Here is a 20,329-nt window from a genome sequence, read left to right as displayed (position 1 = left end):
CTCACAAGATTTCTACAGTATACTTTTATAAGTGGTCATCCAGCCTTTACTTGAAAGCTCTGAGGAAGAAGAGCCTATCTAATCCACTTTTGGACAGCTCTAATAGTGAAAAAAGCTCTTGTATCTCCATATTTGTAGAAGCTTAACTTCTCTTAATGGGCTCCAAATCTCAATAGCTTCTTCAACTGCTCATATTCTTAATAATATTCAAATTCTCTCATATTCTTAATAATAACTAATGTGTGTGTGCTTGTGTATTTATGTAGTGTGTGTATGCATTACTAATTGATCAGAGTTAAGTGCTGAGTCAAGTGATTAACCAGCTAAAACTTAGATGAAAAAAAATTTTTTTTTTAAAGCAGGAGAGTTCAGTGAGGGAAAGACAAAGTGAAAAAGAATTCTCTAGAAATTTGGAACTAACTAGTTGTGTTTTATCTATTTGAGGATAGCGAATGTTTCAATTTCATTTTTGTACTTTGTTGAAAGCTTCAATTAAGCAAAGTCTAGAGAGTATTTAAGGATAAAATTGGATATAGGGAGAAGATGCCACAGATAAAAAGTGAGAAAGACATGTGAAGATTTTTATAACAAAGATTATTTTCACTACAAGAACCTAGAATCACTACATTTAGATACTAATATCATATTCTAAGAGTGCTATATGAAAAAGTGAAAATGACACTGAAGAAAACAGAGAAAACAGCTATGGATAAAAAGAAATATTCACAGAGGAAGTCTGTGCCAGAAGTGACAAAATTTTAAGAATAATGAAAAAGGTACTTTTAAATATTTCAGACTTTATACTTTTTTTAAGCAACCAAGAGAATATTAGTATCTACTGATGCAGGCCAACTAAATAATGCAATGAAAAGGTCACCAGGCTTGGAAGTCAAGAAGAGTCCTTGCCCTGAGTTCAAATCTGCCCTAGACATTTACTGTCTGTATGACCCTAGGCAGGTCACTTCATCCTATTTGCCTTAGTTTCTTTTCATCTATAAAATGAGCTGAGAATGAAATAGCAAATTACTTCAGTATCTTGACCAAGAAAAAGCTCCCAAAGGCTCAGACAAAACTGAATAATAACAACAAAAGCTACTGATCCACATCTGTCTTTATTTAGTTTCTTCATCTATAAAATGAGAATGATAACAGTGCCTCCCTCAGACTGAGAGGAAGATCATATGGACTCTTGACAATCCTTATTGGATAAATTTTAATGTATTATTATGCAAAATTTTATGATTAAAACATACGCATGCTTGAAGAAGAAATAAGAAGGAAACAGGATAAATTTTGCAAATAATATTTCACATTTGAGTGAACTAAAGGTATAGACAATACAAGTATCCATGCTAAGTGAAGGGAGAAGATGAGTTTCCCAGCAAGCCTCTTGGCTTGAGTTACTTTTCTACCTGTTTCCTCCTCCAGAAGTGATGTCACAATCTCTCACTCAGGATCTAGAGCTTGGATGTCTCCAGCCTATTACAGGGAATGTGGGGGAAGAGCAAGCAGTCCCTCCAGCTATAGCCAGTATTCCCTCCCACTATCCCATCATCAGCTACTCCTGGCCCTCTTTCCATTATTAAGCCATGCTCCTGACTTCTGATCCTTATCAATGGAGCTTTACATCTCACACCTTACAAATTTTCTGCCTTTGTACAATTGGCCCTAGACCACACCCCCCACACACCTTCACCCACCTCCCTGCCCACCAATGATTTTAACCATAATTTAGGGCAGGACTGATACAAATTACTGGAGGCCCTTCTTACTCAGTAATCAGGAAGGATCAAGGAAAATTCTTTATAGTGAGTTGAAAATCAGGTATATTTATATATCATCTATATCTGGGAATAAGTTCTTAATCATGAAGGAACTAGATTGTATAACTAAAAGGTACTTTACAAAATTAAAGCAAAACAAAAACTATCACCCAAGATAGATGACTTTGCACTTTGTATTTATTCCATTTACTCATAATTTCCTTCATTTGTGTAATCTTACCTTAAAAGGCACTAAATATAGCAGGTTTGGCAAAAGAGAGAGAGCCATGATAGAGAGTCAGAATCAAGAAGACTGAGTGAGTTGGAGGTCCAACTCAACACATATTTGTTCCATATGGTTTGACACAGTCATTTTAACTTCTCATGGAAAAACAGTTGATGATCTACATGAAAGAAAAAACATGGAGTACCCTATACAAATCCAAATGAGGGTTTGGGTCTGGTTTCATCAATAAATGAAATTTTCTGGTGAGGAAAAATGCAATTATGTCCTCTATAATGTATAGCCTTAGAAAGGTGATTAGATAGCTGAGAGTTTACATAGTCAGCATATATCTGAAGCAGGTCTTCCTGACTAGCTCTCTAGCTTCCACAAAATGTGGCTATTCAATTTGATAAATATTTATTCAAGTGTCCACTTAAGTGTGCATTTAAGTGTCCACTTAAGTGTGCATTTAAGTGTCCACTAAGTGCCAAGCACTGGCTAAGGAATTAAGGAACTTGTAATCTACTGAAGGAGATAACATGAAAACAAATACATACAAAGCAAGTTATATCTGATGGGGTTAGGGAAGGCTTCCTGTAGAAAGTGGAATTTTAGTTGGATTTAAATGAAGGTCAGTAATCGGAACAGAGGAGATGGATTGTTCCATACATAGAAGACAGACAGAGAAATTGTTCAGAGCCAAAGCAGTGTCTTGGTTGTGCAACTGCTGGGAGACCAGTGGCACTGGTTTGAAGAGTACTTGTTGGTGAGTGAGATTTGGGAATACTTGAAAAATAGGAGGGTTGATTATGAAGGCTTTGAATGTTAAACAGAGCATTTTATATTTTCTCCTGGAGACAATAGGGAATCACTGGAGTTTTGTTGAACAGAGGTCACATGTTTAGACCCTCATTTGGGGAAATACTTGATAGGGGCCATTGTTGATGAGAAGGCTTATAAAATATAGGCTCAAAAAGGAAGCTGTACCTGAGTTAGGAGGTGGTGATAACAAAGCCAAAAGACCTGGCATATTGTAACAATACAAGGATTAGGACACTGACAAATAAATGTTAGCTCCAACAGAATGTAAGCTCCTTGGAAGCAGGAGCTTTTTTTTTTAGTTTTGTTTTGGTTTTTATTGTTTTTGTTTTTGTATCTCATTAGCACAATGCTTAGCATGTAATAATATTCAGTTTATATATTTGTCAAATGGATGAATGCAAGAATGAATAAATAGATGGGATGGATGGATAGATGGATAGAGTGATGAAAAGATAGATGAAGTATTCAAAGTACCATGTGCCTATGTTGACTAATTCTTATCCAAATAATAATTTGTAAGATCTGCTATCTCCCCAAATGAGCAAACTGGCCCAGACTGTTCTTAAACTTGCAGAGAACAAAAATCTGGCACTATACCAATTGAATAATTCTTTGGGAGAGCAGGATTTTTCCTCAATAGATCAGAAGAGCAAAAGAATGAATGCCTCCCACAGAAGGCCCTTGTAAAGTTTCTGCTGAATTGAGCTTTACATGCAAGTGGCAAAAAGCTAGTGTAAAGGATGCGGTTGTATTAATTATAAGATTTCAATTTGACAGTTTAATTAGGAAAAGGAGAGTTAGTGTAGGGCTTGCAGAATTCATGATGAATCACATATTCTCAGAGACTTCATTTTCATATTTCAATTATACACATTTCTAACTGATGAACAGCAACATAGCATTTTCTGTTTAATAAATGTGATATCTGTTGGAATTGATAACATTAGTTCAGTAATTACTGAGCCATTATTGTCAGGCTTTAGGGGAGAAAAACCCTGGAAAGATGCCCTAATTATTAAAGTTTAGCATCAGCACTAAACTATATTTGAAGTCTTACTACATAGTGCATTTTTAACATCAAATTAGTAATAGGGCATCCCCTGAAAGTAGAAGGATACTTGTATTTCCAAGATGTTGGGGGGAGAGAAGATTGTTCTTATTCTAATAAAATTTATTTCTGGAGTTATATTCTCTGGAACACTATCTTAATGTTTACCTACCTCTGCTTCTATGTTCAGTATCAAGAAGAAAGAATAAGAAAGCAGAAATACAGCGTCTTGAGTGGTTAGAATGATAAGAACAATGTTAATAGATTTGAACTACGATACAAAGAAAAGCTACTTTTTGTCCCTTTTTCATTTAAAGATAAATTAAGTATAAAAGTGAGACAAATCTCTTGTCATTCTGCTTTGCAAAGTATACACATGGGGGAAAATCAGATTGTCTATAAGTAGGCTAAAACCATGAAAGTTTTTGTTGTTTTCTGTTCCCAGAATTACTATTATTTTCTAGAAAAAAAAGATTGAAAAGCTTGGACATAGTCACAGAACCAAGAAAAAAAAAAATTTTTTTTTCTTTTTTGGAGGAAAGAAGAGAACAGGGAGGGAGTTTCCTATTTTCTAATACAAAGAGTTATTTTTTAAAAATAGCTAGACAAAAGAAATTCCAGTAGTTCACTTAATCAAGTACAGATGCCAAGTTTCTAAGGCATACATGCATGTGAGAGCATAATCGTTCCACATTTTGCATACACTGGAGGTGAAATATGCTCCATTTTCTAAATTGCTTTTGAATTCATTCATCAGAATAATTTGAAAAGTGAATTTTCTTGAGTTTTTTTCAAATTGGAACTAGTTTTTTTATTTTTGCATTTCTTAGAAATCTACAAATTGTATTAAAAATTTCATATGTATATATTGATTAGGGGAAAGTCTCACACAACATAAAAAAGCAATGAAGAAAATCTGATGTTATTTGTGTCATGAATAACTCTTGCATTTGCATTGCTCAAGTAATAGCTTTCTGAAAAGCCATTGTAAAAACACATTATATGAGTATCATGGTATGTAATAATTTGAAGTCAGAACCCCTTGTTGGTTCAGATTCTTCCTCTATCTGCTTCTATGACCTTGGACAAGGTCATTTCATTGGCATTTCTCTGGATCTCTCTGTCTTAGTGTTGAACCAGAAGACCTCTCAATTTTAGGCCAAAGAATTTGCTTTGACAGTTCTCTATTAGTTCTATATAAAATACCTTGAGAACAAAAATCATGTGTATTTTTCACAAGCATGAATTTTGGACTAGTTTATTCACAATAGTTGAAGAAGTACCTAACTGAAAATAAGTATCTTCTAAGTACTGGAGCTAATCCTCCCAGTTATCACTCACAGTTTGGGGATAGTAGCTTTGCCAAACTCACATAAATACTCCTAGACGTTGTTCTCCTTAAGTGAAATAGTAGTAGAAAAGTTTGTAAAGTCATCATGTTGATTTTTTACTGGATCCAAATTGTTACTTTGTCAATAGATAAATGGGTATTTCAAGGTCTATGATAAATATGACCTCCCCACTGGTTATCTAATAGCATTGTTCATATGCAGAGATAAGCTCCACAGAATAATACAATTGGAGCTGAATGGGCTCTTTTTAGGGCACCTAGTACAGACCCTAATTTTTACACATGAGTAAACTAATGTGCTAAAAAAAAAAAAAAAAAAAAAAAAAAAACCACTATACAACAGGATCATTCTTTGAGACAAGATTTCTGCTCAATTGATCAGAAGGGCAAAAGAATAAATGCCCTCCCTACCAAGGCCTTTTGTAAAGCTTCATGCGAAAGTGGCAAAAAGCTAGTGTAATGAATGCAGTTGTATTAATTAATTACTTAGTCACACAGCTATTCAATAATATGACAAGTATACAAAAACCCTCTCCCTCTTGGCTCCTAATCTAATGATAATATTCTCAATAAAACAGGAACTGTGTCCATCATTAAACAAAAGTTAAACTCTATTCTTAGTTATCATATGATAATTAAGGGCAACTTGTTGAGGGGAAATAGGTGGTAAAGCTCTGAATGAAGGTTGATTTCAGAGTTGAATTAGTTGACTCCTTAGATGGTACCTTGGACTGGATGTACAGAAGGCTTCCCTGCCCAAAACATTAGTGCCTCAACTTTCTTTAGGAGGTCTTTGTTTCTACAATTAGACATGAGAACTAAACAACTACTAAAAAAGCAAGATATAAATGACTTGGAACAGACTATTTTTCCCCTGAAAGTTTGTACACTTTTGTGGGAAAAGGGGAAAATAAGACAGGTTAAAAGGATATTAGATGTCTTATATTGGAGGGAAGGGTTAGATAAGGGGCACAGTGTGCTATGTCTGGAGTTAGGAAACCTTCCTGTGTTCAAATCTGGCCTCAGCTACTTAGCTGGTTGTGAGATAAGTCACAACTTGATAAATTGATGAGTCACTTAATCCTATTTGCCTCAGTTTCCTTATCTGTCAAATAAATTAGAGAAGGAAATGGCAAATCACTCCAGTAGAATCACAGAGATTGAGACTAGACTGAAAAATGACTTAACAATAAATTGGAGGGGGAAAAAGGAAAACCAGGGCTTCTAAAAATAAACTGTTACATTTTCCGGGATAGGCCATGTTCTGAACAAGCCCAGAATAGACACAGTGGTAGGTACCTTTTAATGGAGGATCTTGAATGTCAAGAAATTTGAATTTAGTGAGTAGATAATAGAGAGCCACTGAAGATATTTTATCAGAACAATATCTTAAAATCTTGAATACTGAGGGGTGGAGGGTACTTTATAGGTCATATAGATCAATCCTTTATTTAGAGGTGAGAAAAGTAGTTAAGTGACTAGCCCTACAGATAGTATATTGAGGAACTGGGATTTACATTAGAATTCAGCATCCTCAAGTTCAAAGGGTTCTTTCCATTGCGTCTCACTACTATGTATTCCCTGATGGAGCAAGTTTAAAGAAAGACCTGAATAGGAATTCAAGTTGAAGAGAACATCAAGGGTTTTTAATTGTTCCCTTCTATATTTGCTTGAAGCAAATTGATGCCATAAAAAGGAACTTTGGATTTGGAATTAAGAATCTGGGCTTAATACTGGTATGAGGAGACCTAGGTTTAAGGACCATCTTGATCAAAAACTAGCTGAGTAGTTTTTGAGCTAGTAACACCTTTGTTATGACTCAGTTTCCTTATCTGTAACAGGAAGAGGTTAAACAAGCAGATCACTAAGCTACAAATTTAATATGAATTTTATGATTTTAAATTAATTCATACTATTGGGATCTCAGAATAGCTTCCCTGGGGTTGTTTGTTTGCTTGTTTGTTTCCTATTTTGGATGCAGAATCTCTCTGAAATTTTAAAAGATGTTATTTCTTGAAGAAAATAACATCAAGAAAAAAAACATATCAGGATGTAAAAATATTAACAACTTTTTAATGAACTCAATTTGAGTGAAATGAATATCTAAATGTAAGTTTCTCTTTTATTTATTTTTAAAATATATCATGCCCAACAGATTTTTAATTTTTTTATTTAGGTCTTGCTTGCCAAATATGAGAGAACATGTACTCTCACTACCCTTTCCCCAGGAATGCCCAAGGGGCTGCCATCCAAATATTAAGAAAACTGCAGATAGACAGCTTAAAGTGGGAATTTGTTCCTATCAAAAAATCAACTCTGGCCATTTCCCCAGGGAATTTTCAGAGTTCAAGATGTTAGCACCATATATTTTCTAGTCCTTATGAAAATGTTATACTGTACAACGAGACAGAATAAAATCTGCCACTTCTTTTCTCACAAAGAAAACTGAAAACAAAATTCTCTTTTGCATATGGTGTTTGCCATTTTAGGACCTTAGGCCATCCATACTTTTTGCCCACTATTTCCTACATACTTTTCCTAGACATCTAACATTTATTTGTGAGTGAAGAAAAGCTAGTATTCTTTAAAAGAAGGGTCACAGTGACACTATGAATCCATTTCTATACTGAAAAGTCTATTGGTACAAACATCTCATATTTCTAGTACCAAGTTTTTCTCCTCTGTAAAATGAAAGGGTTGGATATCTAAAGCAAATCTCTAAAGTAAGGACCACAGATTCTTAGGAGGCCATGGCCAGAACCCAAAAGGGCTGAGTTCTGAACCCAAAGAGTGAGGAATTGATTAAGGGTCCAGGATGAGCAATATCCTACATTCCCCACTATCGCTAATCATGAGAGTTATTTCCAACAAAACCACTGTGACCCTGCTCCTCCAATTCTATTCCCTCACCTGCGCTAACTTCAATTCTTCTGAGCTTAATGGGCAGCTATGGGCAATTTTAAAAACTCTAATTGTTACCTTGGCAACCACAGGAGTGACAATATTGGTGCATTGTGAAAATTTGACTTCATCTCCCCTCTTCTTGCATAACCTGCATTACCTGCAAACTTGTATTACCTGGTGACTTTGACAGATATCCAAAAAAGGCAGGTTCTGGGGTAGTGGCTAGTAATATGCTCTCCCAATATACATTCCCACACACACACACACACACATATACATTTCAATTTTTTATGGAAAATAATGCATCTATGGTGCATATTTCTTACCCCCAAACTTATCCTATTTCCTTATTTATTTATTTTTTTTGTTGAAGTAACTGGGGTTAAGTGACTTGCATACATACATCTAGGTCATACATCTAGAAAGTTTTAAGAGTCTGAAGCCACTTTTGAACTCAGGTCCACCTGATTTCAGCATTTGCTCTAGATGCTGCACCACCTAGCTGCCCATCTTTATTTACTTTTGAGGGCTGTGCCATCTTTCCAGTACTTCAGCTTCTCAAATTTGGTATTATTTTCACTATTCACTCTCCTTCACCCTATACATCCAGTCACTTGGAAAATCTTGTTTATACTTCAAAATATCTCTACTATATGTCCCCTTCTCTTTACTTACACAGAAGTCACCCTCATGAATTCACCCTTGTGATGAGCTATGTCTTTCCTGTTACCTGCACTATTTGCAATAGCCTCTTAATTGGCCTCTATGTCTCAAGCCTCTCCCCTTTCTGTAATCTGGAGCTCATGGGGATGGAAGCTGAAGTTCTACCTTCTCTAACAAGTCTTTTCAGAGTTTCTCTCTCCAAAGCACTCTCACAGAAGATCTAAAATCTAAAAGTACATCCTTTCTGGAAGCCAGAAAAACGAGGGCTCTTTTCTTCCAAGCTGACATCAACTAATGAACTAAATATGTCTGAGAATTTATACAACCCATTTTCCACACAGATCCCTAAGTGATTTTCATGTCACTCCCTTATTTAATAAACTTCAATGGCTCCCTATTAACTCCAGGACACAAAAATAACCTTCATCTTTATCTTCTCCTTTTAGAATGTCTACTTTGTATATTTATAATAATTATTAGCACAATAGTACCTGGATATAATTTGTAAATATATAAATGTACATATGTTAGGCGTTCATACTTTAATAAATATTTTACTGATGGAATGTGCAATCAAAAACATTTGGAGGTCACCATTCTAAGGTTCCTTTCAGCTCCATAGACTATCAAATTCCATAAGAAGAAAACAAAAATGTCAGTGTCCCTCCCTTATCCTCCCTTTTGAAACCATCTTTAAAAAAAAAAAAAAAAAAATTCCTCTTTCATGTCTTTGGATATCATTTGGGTGAAATGATTCTGCTTTTTCCCTATATTACAAGAAAAAGAAGGCAAGAAGGCAGGAAGGCAGGAAGGCAGGGAGAGAGGGAAGGGAGAGAGGGAAGGGAGAGAGGGAAGGGAGAGAGGGAAGGGAGAGAGGGAAGGGAGGAAAAAGGTTCAGAACTCCTATTCCCAGTCAGGGAACCAAATAAGGTTCAGTGCAGGGCAAAGAGTTGTGGGAACCCCTTCTGGTTGGCTCAGGTTCTTCTTAAAAGAATTTACAAATCTGAAAAGTTAGACTAGCCAAAAAAAAAAAAAAAAAGTTTATTGGCAATGAGAAGTCAGCTTTTGCTGAGGCTGACTTCCTCACTGGCAAGGTCCCGATAGTTCTGGCAGAAAGATAAACAAGGGTTAACTATAAGCAGTTATGCTAAGGTCCCTTGGCCTGGCATGTTCCTGCTTTGGGTCTCTGCAAGGAATTGAGCCCCAAAGTTGCTCTTTTAAAAGAGTTTTGAGACTGAAGTTTCAATTGAATGAGGTTACTGCCCCCAGGCCTAGATTTCCAGTAGAATGGGACCATTTACTGAGAATAGGGGTGGATAGAAATTTAGATCTCCAGCTAAATGAGATTACTTAAATTTGAGCTAAGTAGGGAGTGGTCCTGGACTCAACTAGTTACACCAAGATAACAGAATGAAACCACTTTATCTTGATTCCCTAAAGCAGGCCTCTCTCAGGAGAGCCTCTCCCTTTCAACAAGAGCCTCTCAAGCCTCTACCCCAAAGTCAGGACAATTTCAGTGCTTCCCCCATAGGAAGAAGGGAAGAAGAAAGGAAGGGAGGGAGGGAAGAAGGAAGAAAGGAAAATATTTTAAAGAAAAATTTATATGGGATGATAGAACAAAGGCATGTTTGGTTTGCAATTGGTTTTCTCATAACATTCTAAGGGATTTATGTAAGAGTTTGTTTTTTCATGTTTATTTGATTATTTGTTGTCAAGGGTTATTAAGTAAAGATTTTCTTTAAAATTCTCTTTTTGGACAGAGAAAGACTTATGCAAGCACAATCCACATAGTTGGCAAACAAAACCTTTCCATTGATGGGCATCTTATTTCTACACTTTGACATCTTCCTTTACTATGGTGAACCCTGAACCCACTCTTAGAAGTCTGCTAGGCTAGTTTTATTATGCTATATTAAAGTTTATTTAGTGGACAACTATATCAAAGGTTTCTACACTTAATTCTTTTAGATAAAGTTTCAAAATCATTTTTAAACTTTCGAGAAAACCTATTGTAACATATTTAGAAGTCCTCTAAGATATTTAGATGCCCTTTAAAATGCAAGTCAAGGATCAATTATCAAAACAAGCTCATTCTGTTAATCAGTTTACAAAGGTGCAAATTGTTTGTCAGAACACAATGCCAGGGAGGCTGCTTTGTTTAACTGCAATCCTAACAGCAAGAATCCCTGGGGCAGGAAACAAGTAATCAAGCAACCATCTCTGAAACTTTGAGAACACAGGCTACAGTCTATTATAATGCATGGTTACAGGGAAACCTTGTACATAGAACAATAAACTGAAATAGAGCCGATTTGTTATGAAACAATAAACTTAAATATAGCTACAGAGCTGACAAAGCTAAGTGATTTTGCCTTCTAGGACCCAATTTAACACCCTAGGCTAAATTTTTCAAAATAGTTTCTATTTCTCCATTTGGTTTGTATGAATTCCCATTCGGTGATGAAATTTGGATGTGCTGTTCTTGAAATGTTTAGTCACACAAATGCATAGGACATTCTCCAGACAAAGCTCTGAACTTGAACTTGTAGATATCCTATTTTCTCTCAATCAGTTGCTAAGGATAAAGGAAGATCCTCCCTGTCATCTTTTAAGTGGAGTTCTTAACCTTTTTTGTTTCATGGAACACCTTGGCAATCTGGTAAAGTTCATGGTTGCCCTCCGCAGAATAAAGCTTTTAAATGAATAAAATACTTAGGATTACAAAGAAAAATACTGAAATATGATTGTCAAAAAAAATTTTTTTTTAATAATTGTATGGACCTAGAGTTCTGAATCCTTATTAGAACTATTAGCAGTTACTTTACTGCTGACCAGACAAGTTAAGTCTTGGAGGATTTAACTCTTTTAGCTCAGGTTCTCTTAATCTAGGCTCTCCTTCTGTGCCCATTAGTGAGTGTCAGTATCTAGAAGAACCTAGCCGTGGTTCACTTTATTCTCATTATAGCTGCCATCATATCTCCCACTGCTGTCCTGATGCTAAGAATACGTTCTACCTCCTGTTCCCTTTAGTTCCAATTCTGGAACTAAAATCAAATCAATATTATCATTGCTACTGAAAAGAGCTGGCCAAATCACTCCCTTCAGCACAGAACCTTTCTAAGTTTTAAGTTTCTAAGTTTTCAAAGCATGCCCTTGAAAGACATAAAAGATTATAAAGATCCATCCCAGAGCTCCAAGAGCTTACACTCTAATTAATTGGACAAATAGCCTTGGAGATTAACTATATAAAGAGAAAATATGGCAATGATGGAGTGATATTAGACACTAGTGATAAAGGCAGGAGGCAACATGATGGCCAAAGGAAAGTATTCTACAAGAAGGTTAAAGTAAAGGTGCACAATTTAGTCATCAGGGGCTTCTAATTCTGACTTTTCTCTTAAGTTGTTAATAGGATTGCAAAATAGCAAATATTAGAATCGTTTGTTCAAAATTTTATCAGAGATCCAGTTTCTTCTTACTAAAATAAAATGTTATTACTGAATTTTCGCTGTTGTCTTTAATTTTGACTTTAACTTTGAGCAAGCAATAGCTTTCTTGTCTAAAAAATAAAGGAATTCAAATCTATCATCTCAAGAGTCCCTTAAAATTCAAAGACTGTAAGATTTAAGATTGAGAAGTCTTTACAGAAAGATGAAATTTAAGCTGAAACTTTAGTGATTTGTATAAAAACAGAAGAGAGAAGATAATTCTAGAAGGACTTCATCAATCTATCAGCAAACATTATGATGGGTCAGTTACCGAGCTAAGATCTGGGTATAGAATAAAATAAATGAGACAATCCTTACTCTCCTATAGCTTGCATTCTAAAAGAAGATTGGAAAGATGAAGCAGATTGGAGATATGAGTTGGACTAGTTTGGATGAAGTGAACAGTTCATGTTGGAGAACTGTGAAAAATAAAGCTGGACAGATGGTATAGAATCTCAAATGCCAAGTCCTATCTGTGAGTGGGTGTAGGGGCTTCCTTCAGAGAACTCATAAGGATTTTACAGAACTGTAACTTCACTGCTTACCTCAAAAGAATGTGCTGAGGGTCAGATGGCAAGCATCATTATCCCCAAGTTAGAGGTGGGGTCAGTAAGACTTGGAAAGGTCAGGGTCACACAGAGAATGACCTAGAGAATAACAGGGAGTCCTGTTTCCCAGTCCCTAAGCTGCCAAAGCACACCACAAGACCCTGCCCCTTTCCCAGGTTCCAAAAGACTGAAATGGAATGATTCTATTGGAACACTCTGCAAAGCTGGAACTGCCCCTTATTTTTTCCTTTTTTCTCTGACGAGAAAGAAAGAGAGTGAAGGACTCCTGAACTTTCAACTTCCTGATAAAACTGTAATGTGGGAAAGTGCTGTTTTTAGGTTTACATGAAGGAGCTACCTCTGAGAATGGCCTTTTGGCCTGTGAAAAACTAGAAACATCCCAGGAAGTCACTGAAACGTTGTAGTACTGTGAGAATTTGTTTAAAAATAAACACTGGATTATTTCAGACCTAGTCCCTGGAGAGGAGACAGAATTACTCAGAACTACTACCCTAATCTTGACAGAGCAGAGGAAATTAGCAACTGAAGCCAAAATTTTTTTTTCCTCTTTTTTTTTTTCCTATGACCATTTATGATATTTTGGAGAAAGAAAAATAAATTGAGTCACTTGTGATTCAAATAACCCTGAATCTAAGATCAGGAAACAATTTTTAATGAGGAAATGATGAGCAAAGACAGAATGAGCTCTTTTAGAAGGTATTACCTGGAATCCACCCAAGCTGGGGACCTTAGGCACCTAGACCCTCATTCCCTCACTCATGGGCAAAATTCAAATGGAAATAAACTAGTCTCTAGAGCTTAGTAGATTTTTTTTTTAAATAAAGCTTTGCTTAAACATTTTTCTCAAGAGAAACAAGGACGTAAATGCAAAGGAAGCACATATTCTTTCACATGACACTGGGATATGGTCCTCAGCATGACCAATAAAGATACATCTTTTCCACAAAAAAATTATTTCCCATCAAACTGAAATTCTGAAACAGACTAGATTTTTTGCAAATGTAATCACATTTATTATATAAATGTTATTTAATTTTATAAGAATAAAAATAAAAGCATTTTTTCATGATTTTAGGAAATAAGCCAATTTACCTTATAGATTTAAGATTAGGATGGATCTTAAAAATCCTTAACCTCTCTTATTTTACAGTTGAGAAAGGAGCAAAGAATGGAAGTAACTCACCTGTGGTGAGAAACAATTTGTTGTTGTTCAATAAAATCCCATCTGGCCTTTTCTTGACAAAGATTCTGGAGTGGTTTGCCATTTCTTTCTCCAGCTCATTTTACACTTTAAGAAACTGATGAAAACAGGATTAAATGATTTGCCCAGAAAGACACAGCACATATATATCTAAGGTCAGATTTGAACTCAGGAAGATGAGTCATCCTGACTTCAGAAAGAATTTTAAGGCACCTTCCAAAATTAAAACCTATGATTACATGGTTGAAGGGAAGCATCACATAAACTACCCAAGCTATAACCCCTTTTCCAATAACTCTATTCAGATATCTTGTCAGGAGCCCCAAATACACAATTAGAATGGAAACAGAATAAACTGGAATTAGCAACAACTAGATAGGAGTCTGTTGGATAACTATAGTAAAAGTAAGAAGTGATAAGGGGCAGGTAGGTGGCTTAGTGGAGAGATGCAGGGCTTAGGATCCAAAAGACTTCTGAATTCAATCTAGTCTCAAATCCTTACTAGCTGTATGATCCTGCACAAGTCAATCCTGTTTTCCTCGGTGGTAGTAAGTAATGAACAGAACCTGGAAATATAAGTTCAAATGCAAATTCTGTTCTTTGTTTAGTGCCATTGTTTCTATGGGTACCACTGGAGTCAAGAAGACTCATCTTTCTGAGTTCAACTTAGCTTCTCAATTATCTCACTTATAAAGATGTGGTTAAAATATATATGCTGAAATTGTAGTTTAAAATATATGTAAAATATCTGTTAAAATTGTGGTTTAAAACATAAGCAAAATATGTAAATTTAAATTATATTTAAAGGGCAGAAAGGAGAAAATTGGCATCTTTTGAAGAATACCAAAATAAGAAAAATGGTCAGGCCTTTAAAACACTTGGTAGATTGTCTCACCCACATATAAGTATTGGCTTTTTGCTAACCTAAGCAAGCTAACAATGATAACAGACAACAGATAACAGTGATCCAGAGTGGGAAAGAAGCAATTTATATAGGGAGAGCAATGGCCATAAGAAGTCAGCAAGTTATTAGTGGGGGACTCAATGATAATGTGATATGTTATCTCATATTGTAGTTCTTGTCCTTGAAGAGGGCTAACTGATAATAGTAGTTGGCATTTTTATAGTTCTTTAAGATTTATAAAATACTTTTCAAATATCTGATTTGATCTTCACAACAAAAGAGGGGAGGTATATGGGACAACTAGATGGCTCTATAGATAGAGCACTGAGCCTGAAGTCAGGAAGACCTGAGTTAACCTATTTCAGAAACTTACTAACTGTGTGACCCTAAGCAAATCACTTAACTGTTTGCCTTAATCCACTGGAGAAGAAAGTGGGAAACTAGTATCTTTGCCAAGAAGACCCAATTGGCAGTTTGGTCTATGAAGTCACAAAAAACACAGCAAAATTGAATAACAACAGCATGCTATCCTTATAAATGAAACTAAGACAGATAGTTAAATGACTTCCCAGGGTCATATAGACAATAAATTCTGAAACTGGATTTGAACTGAAATCTGACTTCATGTGCAACACTCTATCCTCCTAGTTCAGTTCTGAGACTATAAATACAAAGGTTGATTTCAAACATGGATAAATATCAATCCACTGACCATATCATGGTAAGTAGAATGTTTCTTGGCATTGGCTGTGCCAGATATTAATTAAGCATTCAGTACCAACTAGGAAGATTGTTTTGTGTGTGTGTGTGTGTGTGTGTGTGTGTGTGTGTGTGTATAACATTCTCTAGACTTTGCACATAGTGATGCTTATTTTGGAAGGAGGGGGCTTGTTGAGAGGGAGGAAAGGGCTGGGATACCAGAAATGCAAAAAAAGTTAAAGAATGATAGAATGCATGAATGAGAGTCTGGGACATCTGTCAGGAAGTCTACTTTTCACTCATTTTCTTTAAATATGCATTACTTTTTATTCCCTTTCAAGCCCTATTATTCTTCCTTTCCCTCCTCAAAACCAATATACTCTATACTTCCCTACTTCCATATCTTTATGTTGCTCTCTAAACCTGGATTTCCCTATCTTTCTTTATCTGGTTAACATTCTCATATTTTAATACCCAACTCAAATGTCACCTCTCCTATGAAGTCTTCTTAGTGACAACCTTTTTCCCTCACACCACTCATTGATTATTGTGTTTTGTAGCCAATGTATTTATGTATATGACTGTATCATTTATTTATTTCTTTGGGCCTTATTTATATACTCATCATTATCTATGTCCATAAAGACAGTGCTCTCTTATTAGTAGAAACTAGTACCTCTCATGGGACTCTGCACATAGCAGGAACTTAATGTTTGTTAAATGAATTAATGAATACCAACAAAAATTTGACACCCTGGCATTCACATGCTTAATTCTTTATATATGTAGATATAAAATCTTCCTTTGAAAATCATTTTAAAATCTTGAGAATTCAAACCTAGACTTTATATGATCATAAATCTACTTTTTCAAGCCTATAAGCAAAGAGAAGAGAAAACATCATTGTTACCTATCTATTCTTATTTTTGTTACTACTATGACAATCTTTCCAATTATCCAGGTTGACAACCTCTTAGTACTCATTGACTTTTCTCTCTCTCTTACCCTCCTCTCCATATGCAACAAATTAGAATATCTACTCTTGTTGATTCCACCTCCACTATATTTTTTTCATTTGAAGAAGTGCTAGCCAATCAATTTTAGAGTACAAAAGGATGTACATACAACATACTTTTAAGTTAAATCTGCATAATTGATGTTTCCTCTATCAGTTTTTAAAATCTAAGATAATAAGCAAAACAATAAGTCAAGCCCTGATTTATGGCTTTTGCTGATTTCCAAGGTCTAATGCTCTCAATGATTATTTAACAATCAGCTCTCCTAACTCAGCACATCAATGAGCCTTATCTCCCTCCTTCTGTCCATTCATAAAGCCACCATTCTCACTCAAATTTTCACAAGGTCTCCTCAAGAGGAATTTGCATTACACTATAATTTGTCTTCCTAGCTCATATCCATCCCCAAAAAAGCTAAGTAATATTCCTAAAACACAGATCTGACAATGGTCCTCTCTTTACTACTACATACTCCCTTTCCTACTCTCTTTAGGCACAAATACAAACTCCTCTGTCTGGAATTTAAAGTCTTTCACAATGACATTCCAAGTATCTCCCTTTTGGATAACATCTATCAGCTATTTACATAAGTTGTCCCTCCTCACCATATTATACAAACTTCCTTTAAAGTTTATTTCAAATTTTCATATTCAAATTTTATTTCAAATATGTCACATTTCCTAATACCTTTAGCTATCTTGAATTTGTAAATATTGTGAATGTTTGTATGTCCTTGTCATTCCATCCTTTGAATGAAACCTGTTTCTATTTTGTCTCTTTAACTCTATTTTTGTCTCTCCAACTTAATATGTGAAAAGCATATATTAAGCACTTAACAAATGCTTGTTCTCTTGAGTAATTGGTTAGTTAGATAATATAAGTACATCTTTTAACCTCTGCACTATATGTAACAAGTATTTTTCATTTTTCATAGATTACATTTTGAACAGAGTCGATATCACTGAGCAACAGAAAGCATCAGAAACCTGGCATCCACATATGGCATCCATGTTAGACAAAAAAGATCTCACTTCATTGATTTACTTTTTAACTGAAGGAATATGACTTAAAGTTAAACCATTTTTTCTCAAGTTAAGTCATTCTCCCACCCATTTGTTTAATGATGGGATATAAGCATACCTGAGAGCAGAAAAGAAGAGGGGGGGGAACACCATATATCTTCAAAAAGTTTTCATCCCATTGCATAAATCTCCACTGAATAATCTTCATGCTCTGATCTGGGGTTTTCCTAGGGACTGAAATCTTTTTCTTTATTCTTAATAACAACTACACTACAGTTTTGTTAAGGAAGACACTGAAGACTTTTAAAGCAACCATCTAGTCATATTAGCCTGAAATTCCAAAAATCACTGTCAAGCATTATAACTTCTACAGTGAGAATTCAATATCTACTGCCATTAACAACATCATTAATAACAAATGTCTGTTTAATTACTCTTGCTAAGATTAAAAAGGCCATTATTCTTGTAACTTGAGAAATTCATTAGCTGGAAAAGGCTGCTTAATGCCAAATGCACTCCTTAAAGATGCAGGCCCCGATATTTGAAGGTATTTCTGACATTCGTGCATTTGCATTACTTTAAAAAAGCACTCCCCAACTGCGCTGACGATCATGCTGTGACAATAAGCAAGCACTGTAACATTTCAGAAGCAGAAACGAAGCTACAAGACATTTTACAATACCATACAGAGTCTGTTCTTTGGAATATCTTCAGCTCTCTCTCTCTCTCTCTCTCTCTCTCTCTCTCTCTCTCTCTCTCTCTCTCTCTCTCCCCCCTTCTTTTGTCCCTCCCTCTCCCCTCCTCTCTCTCTATGTATCTCTTGACTTTGTATGTCTTTGTCTACTCTGTCTATATCTCTCTGTCATAAACACACATATGCGATGCACATAAACACACACACACACACACATGGAGCCCACTATTTATCATTCACCTTTGACAAATTCTGTGCTCAAATAAGTCTTGTACCAATACAATGCATCCTGCCTTTCAGTTAATATTCCTAAGTACCTCCTCCAAAGATGTAGAGAGCATCACACTTTAAACTCTGCAAGCCAAATTCCAAGTCTGAGATTTCAAGGAATTTAGAACCATTAAGTGAAAATTATGAGATGAGATTTGGAAACAACATCGTTCTTAATCCACTGTTTCAACTCAGTGTATTTTTAGCACAGAAACCTGCCAAACATTTAGTAAAAATTAGATCAGTGACAGTGTACTCACAGAAAGCAATTTAAATTGCTGAAGTTGGAAGGAAAGACTACAAATTGCATTTTGTATCATTCATATTCTGCCTTGATGTAAAAATAAAGCAGGGTACAAAGAGACCCATAATGATGTCATAGAGGAGAGAGGCCTAGATTTGGAAGAAACCTTTGGGGATCATATAATCTAATGGTGTTATATCAAATAGAAACCCACATGTTAGCATTATCTATAATTTTTTTTTATTTTAAAAAGTATTTCATAATTACCTTTTAATTTGGCTCAGACCACACTCAAGATTATTGTGGGCTTTGTGTTTGACACCTTTAATCCAACCTAATTCATCACTAAAGAAATAATACGGATAGCTAGTTGGTATAGTGAATAAAGTACTAATCCTGAAGTTAGGGCGACCTGAGTCTGGCCTCAGACACTTAACACTTCTTAGCTGTGGGACTCTGGGCAAGTCACTTAACCCCAATTGCCTCAGCAGGAAAAAAAAAAAAAAAAAAGAAACAATAATAATCCACATTTTTACTGCTTTCAAAGAACTTTCCTCAATAATAACAACCCAACGAGGAAACAGTATAAACATTATTATCTCTATTTTATAGAAAAAGCATTGATGCTCAGAAGGGGAAAGTGAGCTGCCTAGAGACAGTTGGTAAGCATCAAAGCCATAACTGATGCTTAAAGTTTCTCTTGGACCAATATTCCTTCACTACTAAGTCAATTATTCAGTCAATTTGTCAGCATTACTAAGTACCCACTATATGCTAGGCATTGTGTTAAGTGCTAGCCATATGGAGATAAAAATGAAACTGACCCCACATTTAAGAATCTTACATCTATACAGGGAGGCAACATGTCTTCCTCCACTACAAATCTATGATCCTATAATCCCATAGGTATAGGCAAAATGCATCTACATTTTTAAAAGGGATTTGGGGTAGGAAAGAAACTAACAACTGGGGGGAAGCAGGAAAGATCTTGTGTCACTTTGATCCAGTGACACTGGTCTTCTTGTGTCCTATACTGGAATTCTCTCCTTCCTCATCTGTTCTTGGCTTGCCCGGCTTCCTTGAAACCTCTGTTAAAATCCTAGATATTCATCAAGAAGCCTTTCCCAGTCATTCTTAATCTTCATATTTTTCTTCTGAAATTACCACCCCCCTAATTTGTTGTATATGTATCTTGTTCTTATACTTTTTTTTTTTTTTTCCCCATGCTGGTTTCCCCATTAGAGTATAAGCTCCTTAAGAGCAGGGACTGTTTTGCTTTGTTTTGTTTTTGTCTTTCTTTATATCCACAGGATGTATCACAGTGCCTGGTGAGTAATGTTAGCTGAATTATGAAGGAAATAGTTATTTTAATAGGTGGAGATGACGAGAAAGATTCCAGGTTTGGAGAACAGTCTGTACAAATATATGGACATGGGATATGGAGG

At 35.5% G+C, this 20,329-nt stretch overlaps 1 long non-coding RNA gene across 1 annotated transcript in view; it reads left to right on the top strand.

The window, feature by feature from the left end:
- The first annotated feature begins 2,684 nt into the window (after window positions 1-2,684).
- The window catches only part of LOC141555306 (uncharacterized), a 232,428-nt gene continuing 214,783 nt past the window's right edge, over window positions 2,685-20,329 (top strand). Inside the window, exon 1 of the long non-coding RNA XR_012486143.1 lies at window positions 2,685-2,755. This is a non-coding gene — a long non-coding RNA (uncharacterized LOC141555306). The remainder of the gene's footprint in view (window positions 2,756-20,329) is intronic.

This window comes from Sminthopsis crassicaudata, chromosome 1, assembly GCF_048593235.1.
Source record: "Sminthopsis crassicaudata isolate SCR6 chromosome 1, ASM4859323v1, whole genome shotgun sequence".
NCBI lineage: Eukaryota > Metazoa > Chordata > Mammalia > Dasyuromorphia > Dasyuridae > Sminthopsis > Sminthopsis crassicaudata.
Note: the sequence above shows the minus strand (reverse complement) of the source record. Positions and strands in the feature narration are given on the sequence as shown.